We start from the raw sequence: 18711 nt of genomic DNA, 5'->3' as shown, positions 1-18711 counted from the left end.
CCTTTGGGAAGCCAACCTGCCATCGGCACTGCTGCTCAGTCAATTGCAGGTAAGTATACTCTAGTGTGGGGGCACCAGAGACTGGTTGTCATAAACCTCTGGTGTAGCCTCACCAACCTGACATAGCTACATTGTTCTTCCTCCTCTTCTTCCAAGAAGCAATGGTAGAGGTAACATTCTAAAGGGAAAGGGTGCAGGGAGGGAGAAGTGGCAGCCCCTCAGCAAATGGCACAAACATAGAAGAGAAAGTAATTGGCAACAACAAAAGAACACAACATAAATTATGGGAAGTAAACTGTTAACTGGATTTATGAACACGGCCCTAGAATCCGCTTGCCTGGATGGCTGCAGCTGCAACAACACTCAAGGAGCTCGACACCATCCAGGACAAAGCAGGCCGCTTGATTGGCACCCCATCCACCATCTCAAACATTCTCTCCCTCCACCACCGGTACATCATGGCTGCAGTGTTTACCATGTACAAGAGGCACTGCAGCAACTCACTCAGGTTTCTTCGCCCGCATCACCCAAACCCACGATCTCTAGCACCAACAGGGACAAGGGCAGTAGGTGCATGGGAACACCACCTCCTCCAAGTCACACACCATCCTGACTTGGAAATGTATTGGCCGTTCCTTCATCGTCGGACTCAAAATTCTGGAACTCCCTACCTAATAGCACTGTGGGAGTACCTTCACCACACGGACTGCAGCGGTTCAAGAAGGCGGCTCACCACCACCTTCTCAAGGGCAATTCGGGATGGACAATAAATGCTGGCCTTGCCAGCAACGCCCACGTCCCATGAATTAATATTTTTTTTAATTCAACATGCACACTTGTTTTTCGGGCACTAAATGGCCTCCTAAGTCACCAAAATGGTGGGCAGGAAGCGCACACACGTTACAAGCCACATGTGCGTCACCTGCCATATTGGTGGAGGTAAGAAAAAAAAAAAATCGGAGTTCAGTGCGCACGCCTGAAACAAGCATTATTTCTTTGCATATGCAAATAAGGGGCCTGATGCTTGCTTAAGGCCCACACTGTAGGACTGCTTTGCTGTGAGCCAGATGGTGCAGGCTGCACTCAGGAAATCCAGATCTACAGGCTGCCTACCACTGCCATCTCCTTAACACCCCCACCGGCTACTATTTCTTTCCAGACAACAAGAACTTCTACTTATACAGTGCCATTAACATAGTAAAACGTCCCAAGACACTTCACAGGAGTATTACAAGACAAAATTTGTCACGGAGCCATATAAGGCGAAATCGGGGTAGATGACCAAAGGCTTGGTCAAAGAGATCCTTACAGGGACCACTGCAGGCTGCAACCAAGGTAAAATACACTTACCTGAACCCGAATCCTGCTCCTGCCGACCCCACATTCAAAGCATGCGGATCGCTGCCTGCTACTGCCCCCCGTATCGCTGCCGTTACCTCATCCCAGCTATCATTACCACGCCCTCAACCACCATTACCTCCCCCCGACCACAGCCATCTCCCCCACAACTCACCCCACCCCCCACTGTCATCTCCTCAACACCCCCCCCCCCGCCCCCACCAGCCAGCACTTCCTTCCAGAGAACAACAACATTTAACAAGGCAAAAATTTGATACCGAGCCACATAAGGAGAAATTAGGCTAGATGACAAAAAGCTTGGTCAAAGAGCTAGGTTTTAAGGAGTGTCTTGAAGGAGGAAAGAGAGGTAGAGAGGCAGAGAGGTTTAGGGAGGGAATGCCAGGATCTAGGCAGCTGAAGGCATGGCCATCAATTATTGAGCGATTAAAATCAGGGATGCTCAGAAGGCCAGAATTGGAGGAGCGCAGATATTTCAGGAAGTTGTGGGGCTGGAGGAGATTACAGAGATAGGGAGGGACGAGGCCACGGAGGTATTTAAAAACAAGGGTGAGAATTTAAAAATCGAGGCATTGCTTAACCGAAAGCCAATGTAGCTAAGCAAGCACAGGGGTGATGGGTGAACGGGGCTTGGTGTGAATTAGGACATGGGCAGCAGAGTATTGGATGACCTCAAGTTTACAGAAGGTAGAATGTGGGAGGCCAGCCAGGTGTGCGTTGGAATAGTCAAGACATGGATGAGGGTTTCAGCAGCATATGAGCTGAGGCAGGGGTGGAGAGGGGCGATGTTACGGAGGTGGAAATAGGCGGTCTTAGTTCTGGCGTGGATATGTGATTGGAAGCTAATTTTAGGTCAAATATGACACCAAGGTTGCGAAGAGTCTGGGTCAGTTTCAGTCAGCTGCTAGGGAGAGGGATGGAGTCGGTAGCTAGGGAACAGAGTTTGTGGCGGGGACTGAGGACAATGGCTTCAGTCTTTACAATATTTAATTGGAGAACATTTCTGCTCACCCAGTCCTGGATGTCGGACAAGCAGTCTGACAATTTAGAGACTGTGGAGGGGTCGAGAGAGGTGGTAGTGAGGTAGAGCTGGGTGTCATCAGTGTACATGTGGGAACTGACGCTGTGTTTCAGATTTTCCCTGCTCGATTGCCTCCCCTCTCAGCAAAAAGATCGAAGTTTGCAGACATGGCATCAAGTCGACGTGCACATCACACTCTGCTCACTTATATTTCAGGGGCCAAAGGCAGCGCTATGGACCTTAACTAAATGGCCGCAGCCGAGTCCTGTGCCAGAGGCAGGCGGAAGAACATAAGAACGTAGGAAATAGAAGCAGGAGTATGCCCCTGGCCGCCCGAGCCTGCTCCGCCACTTAATAAAATCATGGTTGATCTGATCATGGACAAAGCTCCACTTCCCTGCCTGCTCCCCATAACCCTTTATTCCCATATCGCTCAAAAATCGGTCTATCTCCGCCTTAAATATATTCAATGACCCAATCACCATATCTCTTGGGCAGAGAATTCCATAGATTTACAGCCCTCAGAGAAGAAATTCCTCCTCATATCAGTTTTAAATGGGCAACCCATTATTCTGAGACTATTTCTCCTAGTCTTAGTTTCCCCTATTAGTGGAAATATCCTCTCTGCATCCACCTTGTCAAGCCCCTTCAGTATCTGATATGTTTCGATAAGATCACCTCTCATTCTTCTGAACTCTAATGTATATAGGCCTAACCTATCTTCATAAGCCAACCTCCTCATCTCCAGAATCAACCTAGTGAACCTTCTCTGAACAGTCTCCAATGCAAGTATATCCTTCCTTAAATACGGAGACCAAAACTGTACACAGTACTCTAGGTGTGGCCTCACCAATACCCTGTACAGTTGCAGCAGGACTTCTCTGCTTTTATACTCTATCCCCCTTGTAATAAAGGCCAACATTCCATTTGCCTTCCTGATTACTTGCTGTACCTGCATACTCACTTTTTGTGTTTCATGCACAAGGACCCCCAGGTCCCGCTGTACTGCAGCACTTTGCAATTTTTCTCCATTTAAATTATAATTTGCTTTTCTATTTTTTCTGCCAAAGTGAATAACTTCACACTTTCCCACATTATGATCCATCTGCCAAATTTTTGCCCACTCACTTAACCTGTCTATATCCCTTTGCAGATTTTTTGTGTCCTCCTCAAAACTTGCTTTCCCACCCATCTTTGTATCATCAGCAAACTTGGCTACATTACATTCGGTCCATTCATCCAAATCATTAAAACAGATTGTAAATAGTTGAGGCCCCAGCACCGATCCCTGCGGCACCCCACTAGTCACTCTTTGCCAATCAGGAAATGACCCATTTATCCCGACTCTGTTTTCTCTTAGTCAGCCAATCCTCTATCCATGCGAATATATTACCCCCAACCCCGTGAACTTTTATCTTGTGCAATAACCTTTTATGTGGCATCTTATCGAATGCTTTCTGGAAATCCAAATACACCACATCCACTGGTTCTCACTTATCCACCCTGCTCGTTACATCCTCAAAGAACTCCAGAAAATTTGTCAAACATGATTTCCCTTTCATAAAACCATATTGACTCTGCTTGCTTGAATTATGCTATTCCAAATGTCCTGCTATTGCTTCCTTAATAATGGACTCCAGCATTTTCCCAACGACAGATGTTCGGCTAACTGGTCTATAGTTTCCTGCTTTTTGTCTGCCTCCTTTTTTAAATAGGGGCGTTACATTTGCGGTTTTCCAATCCGTTGGGACCGCCCCAGAATCCAGGAAATTTTGGTAGATTACAACCAATGAATCCACTATCTCTGAAGCCACTTCTTTTAAGACCCTAGGCTGTAAGCTGTCAGGTCCAGGGGACTTGTCTGCCTTTAGTCCCATTATTTTACCAAGTACTACTTCTTTAGTGATAGTGATTGTATTAAGTTCCTCCCTCCCTATAACCCCTTGAAGTGAGGTGAGGCAGTCGCCATTATTTTTCAGAAACAGGCCTTAACAGCCAGCACAAACAGTGCAAGTTTCTAGGTCTTTCGATTCTTAATGTTTTCTCTGTCATGCTTAGCAACCGTGATGTCCATTTCTTACAATCAACATAAAAAAACAGTTTATCTGGCCATTATCACATTGTTCTTTGTGGGAGCTTGCTTGTGTGCAAATTGGCTGCCGCGTTTCTTACATTACATCATTGACTACACTCCAAAAGTATCTCATTGGCTGTGAAGCACTTTGAGAGGTCCAGTGGTTGTGAAAGGTGCTATATAAATGCAAGTCTTTCTTTCTTTGGTGTGAATACAAAAGCTGCAGCGTACTGGAGTCCAGTCTTACACCAAGCCAGGCAAGTGGAAACCTCCAGTGTAAGGAGTCCTGGCCCCGAAGGCAGCCCCATGATATCATTAGCCTTTTAGTGAATGGACAGTGGTTCAATCCATTACAAAGCCAACCAGGAACTCCTGGAATCAACGTGGGCCCAGCCAATGTTGGCTCTAATTTTTTTTTTCCCCCGTACACGGTGCCTTTTAAGTATTCTGCACGGCTGCTGTGTTGCCGTGCATGCACGGTAACTTTTAAAGTGACAGCTACTGGTAAATGGCCTGCATGGCACCATCCAATCGATGCGCAGCCAAGCGTCCATCCACCTTCAGAGGAACATTGGTCCCAGCACAACTCGATCTCTGCCCGTTTCTGGTTTGTTCTGCTAGATTGCCATCGAGAGTCCAGCAGAACCCCTGAGGAAATTTGAAGCATTTTGTATTTACATCTTTCCTATATTAGTTTTGTGTATGGACTTGTGTTTCAAAATTTTTACCATTTCTGTGTACCTCTGATTCTGAAACACACTCATGAAGTACCATATTAAAATGAGAATTTTAGCTATAGATGCTGTTGAACAGATTACTGCGACGCAGTCTTCAGCATCGAATTCTCCTCAGGTGCCTATGTTTCTCAGTGTACACCCTGATATCATTGAGACAAACCACAGTAACCTCTACTGGTCATAACCAGATAAAATTCATCATATTCTTTTACTATATATGATCTTATTGGGTCTTCATCCCCTGCTGGACTTGTACGGACTGGTTATGCTAAAAGTCAGCGAGCAGCAGCTGGCACTAAAAATGATAAATTAGGGTTTATACTTAGAACACATCCTTGCTTAATCTGAAATGTAGCTTTCCAGAGACAAAACCTGTTTTTTTAAGAAGAACCTTTAATAGATGGCAAATCTAAAGAATAAAGTTTGTAATAAATACAGTTTGAAACTTAAGTCCTTTGATGAAACACTTTGATGTTTTTTGTTCTGTACAGATGCTGCAATGTGACCAATTTGAGGCACTTTGGAGTAATCCAGTTCTCACATTAGTGCTACTCAATCGGCTTGTTATCTTCCTTTTGTGAGTTTGGTCTCCAGTCGTCTTGGTTAACCCTTGCCACTGGATCAAGACCTAGCTCTGTCAAGCCCATGTGATGGCTGATGTGCAACGGCCACCCCACGTTAAAAAAGTCCACACACAGGCATCTTCCACCCTTCAATATATACTTCGGGGTCTAGAATGTCAGGTCCCTCATTGAAACACCTTTGAGCTCATCCCTTTTTGGTGTGGAAGCAAGTCATCCTCGATACGAGGGACTGCCTAATACTACTGGTCTTCCTTACAGGACCTTAAATATGTAAAAGACTAACATTTATATAGCACATTTCACATCCAAAGTGCTTTACAACAAATGAATTACTTTCTTGAAATGTTGCCACTCTTATGTATACCCTCAATCCACTTTTTATAACTTACTAAGCATGGATAAGTGAAAGAATTCTCCTGTCCTTGGACAACATAAACCAAGTGGGACTTTCCACTCACTGCTGGCAAAGAATTCTGGCAAATTCATCCTGCATATTGCAACATGTTAAAGCTAAACTTTAACTTGGAATTTGTAAATTATTATTGTATTGCCATCCTGTTAAATATACTTCTTCAGTACATTGCTTCCATTAAAAAGAAATTATTCATCTTTAAAAGGGCTGACCACATTTAGCATATGCTTACAATACTGAGAAGATACGACTAAAAATATTAATATTGCCAGTGTATAACCGGTAATGGTCTTCCAGATTATTGGTTCCTTCCTGTACCATAATTGTGAAAATGGTCAAAAGATTCACCTTCAGCAAGGGTGTAAGTGGAACGGCCGCCCATTAATACATCCAGCCTGATTGAAGTCAACGGGAAGGGAAATCAGAGGGTGTACAGCGGGCGCCCGACCTAATCTCACCCATTTTCTGCCCTGCGAAAGTTGAAAGATCCACGCAGTATGCTGGAGATTACTTCTAACTTTGTTTTTGATCCAGGCTAATAAGGGTTAATTAATGGCTCAGTACAGATACTGCACACTCAGCTCTTTCTGGGTCTTTAGTTTTATTACCTCCATCTCCTGTTGTTCTGTTTACTGGCAGAATTGATATGTTAATGATTTTACCCAGACCAAAAAAAAACTAGAAGTTCCTATGTATGCATTAAATGCTGAATTTATTAGCTAATTATTGCTTGAAACATTTTGTTCCCAGCCAGCTACAACTAGACATTGCTTGCTTCACTATTTTGTTATATTATTTTTGTTATTGATTATTGCCCTTGCCTTGCCAAAAACTATGAAAGAACTTCATGTTTGGTTTTTATTTATTATTAATGTGAATAATCATTACAGTCCCATTTCTCTCCCTAGTCATATGGCCCTTTAATCAATTCCTTAATCCCATAATGAAATACAAGTATATTGCGTGTATGTTTGGAGTCGATGTTTTTGGTTACTTTAACCTAACCTGACAAGATAATCCACTATATAATCACAATTTGTTTATCAGGATTTTGTTAAATTAGAAACTGTGAATTTTAATACAAATGAAAAATAAATTTGGACAACTACACACTAACATATTTCAATTCCTCTTCTGACATTTACCAAAGAGATTGATCTCGAGTGAGACCTGTGGATTGATAGTAATATATTCATAAAAATGCCAATAGAAATGGACTAGAAAAATGTATCTAATTCACACTATAATTATAGTTAATGTTTCCATGAATAGAATGTATCCTGTTGTCTATACATTATTTAGAAATTCAAAACAAAATCCATAACCTAATTTATGAAGAAATTTGAAGCTGTGTTAATACTTGTGGCAGGCTCCATTTAAGTTATAATTTTACATATACTATATTCATAATCCTTGCCTCTCGCCCAGTTCTACAACTTGTTGATGTCTCTCTTTTAAAACAGAGAAATGCAGGTGCTTTTTAAGTCTGTGTCTATACAAGCCACACTTAGCCAAAAGTAAACAAGCCTTATATTACAGTCACATCTGCAAATGCAGACCATATTCCTGCCGTCTTGTTTATCCAACACAATTTACCTATGACAAACGTGGTTTGATTATGGAGTCGTGATTATAGTTGGAGCGGTTCCTAGAACAACAGTACCTTCTGGTAAATTGAAAAAAGTACAAAAAGCTAGTTAAAGGTTATTACCAGAAACTTTTCATGCTGCAGCTCCTTCAGGCTGTGCGATATTTAAGTTCCTTGGAATAGTTATGAAGGCTATTTATACACCTGTTGTTTGTTTGCTACAGCAGAGGACAAATCGGCTCCAGAGCATTTGGTTAGATTATGGCAAAGCTGTGACATGGGAGTGGTACCTCACGTATTGCCCCAGGGTAAGGATAGTTGCCATTTATTTCAACAGTGTTCAGCTCTTGTAGCCTGTTTTGGGTGTAGTACCGATCTGAAGCAGAATGAACAATTCCTACAGAACAAGTGATCATTTGGGAAATAATTTCATCAAACAAACAGTGTAATTTTATTTTTTAAAAGAACAATAATCTGAAAGCATTGGAAAAGGAGTTGACTTCAGTGGCTAGTCATGACTACTCAGCTTGAAGGCAGGCCACATCAAAGACATTTGCTAGTGAATGAGGTGGAACCGTATTGAAACAACAGTATTGAAGAGAAAATATTTCATTTTGTCTTATTTTTGCATGATTCAGGCAGGTTAAGCAACAAATCTGCAATTGTGGCTAAATATAACCCTTAAACAGATCCCATAATATGAGGAAACAAATGGAAATCGAGAGCCATTTGCAGTTTTGTCATTTAAATATGCTCTTTTCCCCCCTGTAATTCTCCTGGTAATTCACAAGAAGTAAACCTGTCAAAATATTCTTGAAGAGGCCATAAAGGTTCCGTCAATGTTTGTGAGACATTTTCACAAAAAAAAACCTTTATTCTGGAAATAGAGATTATCTTATTCCTCGGGTTCAAGAATACCACTCTCTTTGCGTTTGTATCCTAGTCTGCTAAGAATTAATTTTTAAATATTGGAATATTCAATACTAGGCACTACAGTCTCTACATTACTGCTTTGCAGCTCCAAAGATGGCCAGTCTAGGAATAGCTGAAGAAAATCTGATCAAGTATAAATGCTTCAAATGTAATTTAACATAGACGGAATTGTTTCAAACAGTTATTTGAAGTAACTGAATTTGTTAAAAAACAGGTTGAAATGAAGTGGCCTTGCAGGATAGCAATCAAGATATCAGCCTCTCCCCCATGTGGTTATGGTCTGGAGGCCCAGTGCTGGCTGGCACCCAAATCTGCCAGCCACATGTGTAATGATTGAATCGGATCTGAGCCAGGCCACTGGGTAGGATGCCTTACAGAAGTAAAGTGTTCAACCTTGAGGAAAAACAAACATTTGAGATGCACTCCCACTGTAATAAAAGAAAGCGGGCAACTTTTATTAAAAAGAACAAATTCATAGTTTCCATTGCTAGTGCAATATTCATACTGATTCAGCCTGGGAATTGTTAAAGAAACTTTTTCAAATACAAACTTATACAAACCATTCCCATGGTGTTGGGTGGGTTAGCATTAATAGAGCAGATGGTCACACATTTTTGTTTTATTTCTGGAACTTTCCCATTTCTATTCACATCACATTTTACCTTGACATTTTAAGTGGGTCCAGACTTAAACAAACCACCATTTTCTACATGCTCACTGTAATCATTTTGGGACACAAGAAACTGCTTCTCGATTTGAAAATCATAGAGCTCAATTTTCCCCAATGCCGTTTTTTGACCTATTGCCAGAGTTACGCCCATTTTTTTCTGGCCTCAACTACTCCAAAAAAATAAGTCGCAAGTTTCCCTGTTCTATTTTTTGAAATTGGCGCTGCGCGGCCTGTCCTTTAGCTTCGGGGTGGAGCCTAATGTCTGCACCGAAGAAACGATGCCCTTCCCCCTCTTCTGCGCATGCGTGAAAAAAAAAGGAAGTTTTTTGCCGTGATTCCTATGGGCGCGCATGACCAGTACAGCTCCTGGTCTGCATTCGGCCATTTTTAAAGAGCCAGTTGTGTGTGAGAACTTTAATTCTCATTGGAAAAATTGCAGCTGCAATACAAGATGCAACACGGCTCAAGGATCAAGAATTTCTTACAGGATGAAGTGGAGGCACTGGTTACTGTGATTGAGGCCAGATGGCACGAGCTGGACACCAGCAGAGGTCACATAAAAGTTTCACCAAAAGAAATGAAGAAACACTGGAACCAACTTGCAGAAGATTACTGTGCAATGGTGTCCACCCCGAGGTCTGGAGGACAGTGTAAAAAGACATGGCAGGACCTTGGTCAAGTAGTTAGTGTAAGTAATATTTTCATTTATTCAATGGAATTGCAATTGTAAATGTGACCATCTGTATATGTCCCACCCAGCAGAAAGACACCCTCTCTAAAAAGTTATATTTTTATCTTTGCAGAGGAAGGTGGCACACAACAAAAGGGAAAGAACTCGAACAGGAGGAGGCCCGGCAAATCTGCAGCCACTGATGTCATGTATGTAACCACAATGTAACACCACTGTATTACTGTATACACACAACCTAGATGCACACCTTGACCACAAGGGGTGAACTTGTGGGAGACACTCCTTACCTGATCTCCCAGGTATATAAAGGGAGGTTCCACGCAGGGTCATCACTTGTGGAGTGCTGTGAATAAAGAGTTGAGGTCACAGAGTGACCTTGTCCCCAGAATGTGCCTCGTGTGGTTTCATACTGTAGAGTAAGGACTTTACAACTGACACCCTTGGAAGAGAGGGTTGCTGCTTTGATGAGTCCTGCCTGGAGAAAAGCAATCACCACTGCACAAGCTGGGCCCACATTCGAGGGAGAGGGTAAGTCCTGCAAATTCCACAGTCTGACTTTGCTAAATGTTAAGTACTGCGCGGGCTAGCCATGCTTCGGTTCCTGGGGATGTATCCATCAGCTACGCTTCAGTTGATGCAATGTGCTATCATTCATCGTGGTCCTTCAAATCAGCCTGCTGCCTGCGCTGTGTGAGCCTACTCATACCACCCACCCTGCCCCCTCCTCTGCTGCTAACCATTTGCCTATTCTGTTATATTTTACAGAATTGGAGGCCAACCCTGACGATGCAGAAGACGATCCAGACGAGGACGAGCCTGAAAAGGAGAACATCGTCCAATCCCACCCTCCAGACCAAGAGCATGGTGGTGAGGGGGAGTGGGAGGTGATGGATGAAGCCCCCACTGTTATACTCACTTTGGAGGAGGTGCAGGTGTCGCCCACACTCACACAAGAAATGGGAACACTGTCCAGGAACATGAGGGAGGGAGTGGCTCAGGCAGTGGATACAATGTCGGTGCACATGAGGGAGGGAATGTCGGAGTTAGCTGCTGCAATAAGGGAACATGCCCAGATCCCACGCCCAATGACAGAATGAACTGCCACTCCCACTCCAATCCCCACACCAGCCTCTGAAGAGGCCCAAGCCGGGCCTTCCACATTACCGCCTATCCACGTCCTCCATCAAGAAGTGCGCATTACCCAACCCGAGAAACGCTGCGTCACCGCCTGCGGGCAGGGGTGGGGTCAACACGACCAAGCGCAGCGGGCGGTCTTAGAATAAGGTGGAGGAGAGATGGGTGCAGCCTTTCTTTGCTGCTGTTATTAGTATTGTTGTTACTTTTGTAACTGTTCTCAAGTTAAAAGATTTTTGTAAATGATGTAAATTTACAAGTTTAAAAGTTTGTAAGTGATCTTAATTGAAAACTTTAATAAAAATATTCTTGTATCAAACTGTAAAGTTAAGTTAAGTACAACCAAATATTTGCTAAACATTTGAATAAAATATATTTTAAGTTAGAACTGAATCATTTCCATCATTTCCACAACACAACAAGCCCAAACAGTAAACGTGGTCCATGTGGAATAGTTGCCGCTGAGCCTTCAGGCAGCAAAGCGTTCACGGATGAACTGCTGACGCAAGACTCCAGCAATCATTAAAGGGGCACAACGGCCCGCCCTCCTCCGGTGTCGTGCTCCGGGTTCAGGTAGTTGCATGGCTTCCTTGTCCTCCTCTTCCTCCTCCTCCTCCTCATCATCTGCATGTTCCCCCTCATCATCAGCCACTCTCACCTCAGGTGGGTCTTCTATTACCAGCTGCTGTTGCCTCATGATGGCTAAGTTATGCAGCATGCAGCACACAACAGTGAACTGACCGACAATCTCAGGGGAGTATTGCAAACAGCCTTTGGAATGGTCCAGGCATCGGAAACACTGATTCAAGATACCAATGGTTCTCTCGATGATGCTGCGCGTCGCAATGAACGACATGTTATATTCCTGATCAGCTTCCGTCCAGGTTACGCGTAGGGGCGTCATGAGCCAGGTGGCGAGGCTGTACCCTTTGTCTCCCAGAAGCCAGCTCTGCCCTTCTGGCTGCTGCTGAAACATAGCGCTCTCATGTAGGATGAACACATCATGCGTGCTCCCAGGGTATCATGCATCATCATCATCAGAGGCAGTCTCTCAGGATCGAGGAAGACTTGCTTCCACTCTTAGCATGAGTTCGTTGGTGGCTGAACAGTCCAATTCGAGAACCACAGTCCCTGTCACAGGTGGGACAGATAGTTGTTGAGGGTAAGGAGTGGGTGGGACAGATTTGCCGCACGCTCTTTCCGCTGCCTGCGCTTGATTTCTGCATGCTCTCGCTGATGAGACTCGAGGTGCTCAGCACCCTCCCGGATGCACTTCCACCACTTAGGGTGGTCTTTGGCCAGGGACTCCCAGGTGTCAGTGGGGATGTCGCACTTTATCAGGGAAGCTTTGAGGGTGTCCTTGTAACATTTCCTCTGCCCGCCTTTGGCTCCTTTGCCGTGGACGAGTTCCGTGTAGAGCACTTGCTTTGGGAGTCTCGTGTCTGGCATGCGAACTATGTGGCCTGCCCAGCGGAGCTGATCAAGTGTGCATGTCGTCACTCATGAGCTGCACATAAGTGGAAGCCTTTTCTGTTCCTGTACATCTCCAAAGGTGCTCGCAAGACAGTGTGGGGACAATCAATGCAGCCCTGTAACTTTAGGAAGCCAGCAATCCTGGAGAAGCCCACAGCCCTTTCCCGCATTGCTTGGGCAGTCATTGGGAACTTTATGTAGTCATTCCTCCGGGCATATATTGCAGCAGCCATTTGCCGAATGCAGATATGTGTTGCATGTTGAGAAATGGCGCACACATCCCCAGTTGTGGTCTGGAACGATCCAGATGCATAGAATGAAAGTGCAGCTGTCACATTCACTTCAACTGACAAAGCAGACCTCCTGACGCTTCAAAGTTGAAGGTCTGCTTTTACTAACTCACAGATCTCAGTTACAACTTCTTTGCGGAAATGCAGCCTTCTGACACAGCCTGTGTCACTCAGGTGCAGGTATGAACGCCTGTCTCGATATACCCGATGTGGGTAAGGCCTTCTACCCATCATCCTACGTGCTCTGAGGTTCCTCATGCGATGATGTTGAATCAATTGTCTCCTCCGCAGCACCATCATGCAGAAGGCTTGCATGAGGTATGGCATTGTCAGTATTGGCCCCATGATTAAATTGTACCTTTGCAAGAAGCTCAAAACGGCAGGCAGGACAAGTTTCTTTGTTGTCTCTCTGCCCAAGATCGACGACCGAGTATGGACCACACCCAGGTCTGAACATGCTCAATAGGCCTGTTTACATCGGGAAACATCACCGCCCCCCCCCTCGCCACCCGGGTTTCATTTGATGCTGCTTGCCACATAGTGGCATAGTGCAAGAGTTGTCATCCCTTCAGTTCGGCTTCCAACCCCCTCCCTCTCCCTCTCCATACCCCGGGCATCATTTGATGCATAGTGGTATAGTGTAAGGCTTCTCATGGCATCAGTTCAGCTTTCACTCAGCCCAGCCCCCGAGCTACATTTGATACATAGCGGCAGAGTGTAAGGGTTTTCATCCCTTCAGTTCGGCTTCCACACCCCTCCCCCCCATCCTTCCTGAGCTTCTTTTCAAGCCGAGCCCCGAGCCCGTGTCCAGGCGAGGGACCGATTCTGCCAGCCGACACTCCGACCCTCGAGCCCGGTTTGGAGATGTCCGGTGGTGGCGTGGTACTTTTAAAAAAAAAAATCCAAACTTAAAGAATTGCATGAAACTTCCATTTTCTGTGTTTTCAGTTTGAAAAAATTAAGCTTGATGAAGCATATTTAATGAGTTCTTGACTCCCTCCAAAACGTCGCCCAAAAACAATGGATTCTTTCTGCACCGATTTTTTAATGTGCGCTGGTTTTTCTTAAGTGCCCAGAAGGTTTTTTGGGCGTGGTCACATACCCCGTCCTGGGAGAAATGTAAGTTGGCCAAACTTGCTTAATTATGAAAACTGGTGCAGACATCTGGTTACGCCCCCATGACACAAAATAAAACTAACCTAAAAATATCGTAACTAACTGAGTTACGCTGGCACACAATCTTTAGGGAAACATGGATTTTTAAATTTAGGCCACAAATAACAACGCAAATCACTGGGGAAAATTGAGCCCACGATGTTACACTGGAAGAACATCTCAATGCCTAACATGAGGATTGGTCTTGCAAGTTTATCAAGCCCACTGTCGCGCATTAGCCTTTGCAAACCTAGTGGTGCGATTCCTTTGTGTCTTAAAAATCACAACCCCGATTGATCACCATTACCCCCCGAGATTGACATATATCCTTTGCATGAATTGGAGCAAGAAACTCTGCCCAGTTCCTTTTTGATATAAATCAACAGATTTCACATTCACTGAACTAGGTGCCACCTTGTTCTACAGGTTAACAATAAGATTTGAAGTGAAATTCTTTTTGAAACAAACGGGTTTTTAATTCTTCAAGCTAATCCTCTTGTCTTACATTCCTAGTTCCATTAAATAATACTTCTCAACGTTTTAAAATACTTCAATCACAAATCCTCGCACTTCATTTTCTTCAAAGGAATTATTTTCATTTCCTCAGCGTGTTGTTCAAACATGCACCCTTCTCGTAGAATCATTCGATGGCAATCAGGAGTGCAATCCTGTTTGGGTTGTGACTCATCTTCATCATAGGCGGTCCCTCGAACGAGGATGACTTGCTTCCACAAGAGTTCACAGATGTTTCAATGAAGGACCCGATGTTCCAGTCCTGAGCTCCAATTGAAGGGTGGAAGATGCCTGTGCGTGGATTTTTTTAACGTGTGGTGACCGTTGCACACCAGCCACCACACGGGCTTGACAGAGCTAGGTCTTTATCCAGTGGCAAGGGTTAACCAGGATAACTGGAGACCTGATCTACTGCATAGACCTAGTGTACAGACATATCGCAGTGTGGGCTGGCCCGTGCTCCCCCATGGCCCTTGGCTCTTCGGGACCTGTACCCTTATTCACCGCACCTCCGCCACGATCCCTCACCTCTTCGCCACCACAAAAACACTTTCCGCACCTCCGCCACGATCTCCCGCCACACCTCCGCACCAAACATTCGCCGAACCTCCGTCACAATCACCCACCAAATCTCAGCCACAATCCCTCATCGCTCCTCTGCCCCAATCACTCGTCGCAAGTCCACCACGGCCTTCCCGCTCCTCTGCAGTACCAGGGCCCTGCCGGTGTTCCTGCCCACGTTCCAAACAACAACCTGGGTCCTGATGATGTCACCCAGTCGCCCACCTCGACGCCGTCACACACTCGGAGCGGCTCGCGCTGGAAGCTGCAGTGGCACACCGTGGCGAGCAGACACAAAATCCCTAATCTAGAGGCACAGAGACAAATGGGAGCATCTCAACTCTCACCCTGGCTGAAACCAGCCAACTCAGAAGGGACCAGGGATCAAACCTGGGACATTTGGTGGCTCAGCAGCTCATTGGTTTAACTAGCTGAGGCACCAGGGTGTCTGTCAGCTTTTCAGTAATGACCTTCCTTTGCAGAATTTCTCCTGAATATTCCATAAACATCTATTTCTGAGAGTTGACTTGGAGCTGCTGCACTGTGCTGTCTTCACGCAGAATTCCCTTTGCCAACCTGATTCTACAGAATGAGATGCCCCCTTTGCTCATCTTATTGAGACTGAGCCTTTGAATAGCATTGGCTTTTAATTCAGTCGGCCTGAAAATAAGTAGAAATTTTCAGTCATTAGAAAGAAAGTTGCCTCTGGTACCACACCCTGATGTTGGACTATTATTCACACTGGAGCCTAATCAGTGCGTGTTGGCAGTTAGTTTGATTCAGGATATCATAGCCAAGCACAGTCCTGTCCTTACTTGGCAGCCACATGACTTCTGGCAGGTGTTACTGGATGTTAGTCAAGAGCACATACCATGGTTGATTTTCATTTCACCAACCCAGGGACACTGGCACATTTTAGTGCCCCTACCATTTCTTCGACTGAGCTCAAATGGATGAGGAATTGAGCCTGTAATCTTCCTGATCTGTGGGACAAAATTATTTAATGTCTTAATTTGTTGGGCCAGTGGAGAACCCAATTTTCTACTCCTTAAAGGGATGGATTTTCAGCTTTGATATTTTTGGGGCTATTGTGTATGCAAGCACTCTCTAGTAATGACTCCACGAGGTAAGGGTATAGCACTCAAATTGTAGTGACCTTAGTCCTTTATTGCAGCTCCTAGAGTGAGGACACCAAGAGGCGAGCTCCCTTTTATACTGGGTTACCTGCAGTGTACAGGTGACCCTTAGGTCTCCAGCAGCAGCACCCTCTGGTGTACAGGTATGGTGTGTACAGGGTGAAGGTACATTCAGTGGTCTAGTGTTACAGTACATATATTAACATGCATACATAACAGGGGCGATAATGGCGGTGGGCGGGAAAGTTAGCGCCTGGGAATAGTTTACGCCTCAGCAAATAAGTTTGCGTATCTGGGCCCTGCGTTAAGGGAGGTGTCGCAACCAGGGGCACTGCACACTGGGCGCAGCTCTTCCAGGCAGTGCTGCTCCGTGCCGCCACAAAACCGGACCCGAGGATCGTTGCGGGGCGCTGGAGGCTGACCGCCCGGTCAGAACACCTCACCGCCGCCATTGCCGCCGCTCCGGGGTGAAAAACGGAGCGCAGAAGACCGGAAAATCCAGCCCCCTGTTTTATTTTTGATTATTTCTATCTATATTCACTAAACTTACCGGGTTTCACCAGTCTCCATCAAACCGCCGTCCATTTGTGAACCGAGGACCAGCTAGCTCAAAGTGCATTTCCGAAAGGTTAAAACAGTATTTAAGCCAATTAGGAGCTAGCCTGGTAAAGTATGACCTGATTGTGTCATTAGAACAACAATTCAAACCTTCTGTGTGTCTTTAATTCTGTCAATTGCAACTTGTGGAAACTTGCAAATTAAATATCCAGTGACCCAGATGAAAGGACACTCCAAAAGCAAAGTTCCTCATTCGTGGCACAGAGAAAGGAGCAAATTTGCAACCAGGGAGGAAGTCAATGAAGGACACCATTGCTAATAGTGCCTATGTAGAGTTATCTTTCCTTTAATCTCCGAAAACACACTGCGCTAACACTTCTAAAAAAACAATATACAACCACTCCTAAATCCTTCTAATTCACCTTCATCAAAATATGACAATTTCCCTTGGAATTAAAATTAATCTTATGCACCCCATACAGATTACTCTGAAATTTGCCTTACTAAATGTCATTTTCACTGTTAGTCTATGTCCCAAATCTCTACAGTCACCTTTGAATAACATCAGTCTCTCTTGCATTTTGCGATCCCACAAAAAATTGTGTCATCAGCAATTTTAGAATTTCTACTTTTAATCCCCTTATCTAAGTAATTTATGTAGATTGAGAAAGTAGCGATCCAAGGACTGATCCCTGGGGCATCCCAGTAGTCACCTCTCCCTGGCACAAATCATATCCATTTATAATTAACCTCTGTTTCTTATTTTCTAGCTAGTTTCTGATTCACTTTGCTACTTTTCTCATAATTACGTCCTTACCGCCACTACCAATTTCTTAAGGGATACTTTATTAAACATATTTTAAAAGTCAAGATCCATAATATTTGCTCGGTTGCCCCATCTACTAATTTGGCCATATCCTCAAAGTCCGGTAAATTTGTAGGGCATGATTTCACATTTATAAATCTATGCTAGCTTTCGTTAATCACATTTGTTTTTTGATAGATGATGCTGAATTCTGTCCCTTTTAATGCTCTCAGGTATTTTTTTAATTAGTAATGATTCAAGCTAACCACTCCACGATTCCCAAGGCCATACCTCCTGCAACCACATTATGCAGTTTCTACTCTTCAGACATCTCCCTTGTTTGCAATGAGCTATTGAATATTTCATCCAAATCTCCTCCACTTCCTTTTTTATTTCCTTAACACTCCCCAGGTGCATGCCATCGGGTCATAGTGCCTTATCTACTCTCTTCAGTTTTTAATAGCATTTCCTCTAATATTTATCTTCGCTACACACTCTCCTAATGACCCAATCATCTTGATGGCAGAATCAGGGATATTTCCTCGCTTGTTTATCCTATCCCTTCCGAACATTCTAAAAACCTATAGATGCATCTCTTGACCATCTTAAGGATTTAACTGTGCAATTTATCATGGTTGCATATACTCTTTGCCTGTCCACCTAAGTTTCTAGACACAGGAACAATTTTTTCTCGCGTTTTCCTCATTCAATGGTCCTGTGTTCTGAAGTGAGACTGGCCCATCAGTGTTGGGGCACTATTCATAGATGGATGGGGGTGCCAAACTGAGCCTGATTCTGTTTGGACATCCAGACATGTGTGCCTTTCAACTGAGGAGTTAGTCAGCAGTCAGGAATGGGGACCCTCGGTAATTTTCCCCTCCCTAATCCAGGAGTGCTTTAGCTCTTTGTAGTACGGCTGTGGCTGAAATTACCTTAGGACAGACCAGAAATAACATCTGAAAGTGTTATTCTTAATCATCTTTGCGTTATTGTAAGAACACTTCAGTTTTTCTCTTTGTA

The sequence above is a fragment of the Pristiophorus japonicus genome, chromosome 12, assembly GCF_044704955.1.
Source record: "Pristiophorus japonicus isolate sPriJap1 chromosome 12, sPriJap1.hap1, whole genome shotgun sequence".
NCBI classification, from domain to species: domain Eukaryota; kingdom Metazoa; phylum Chordata; class Chondrichthyes; family Pristiophoridae; genus Pristiophorus; species Pristiophorus japonicus.
Note: the sequence above shows the minus strand (reverse complement) of the source record.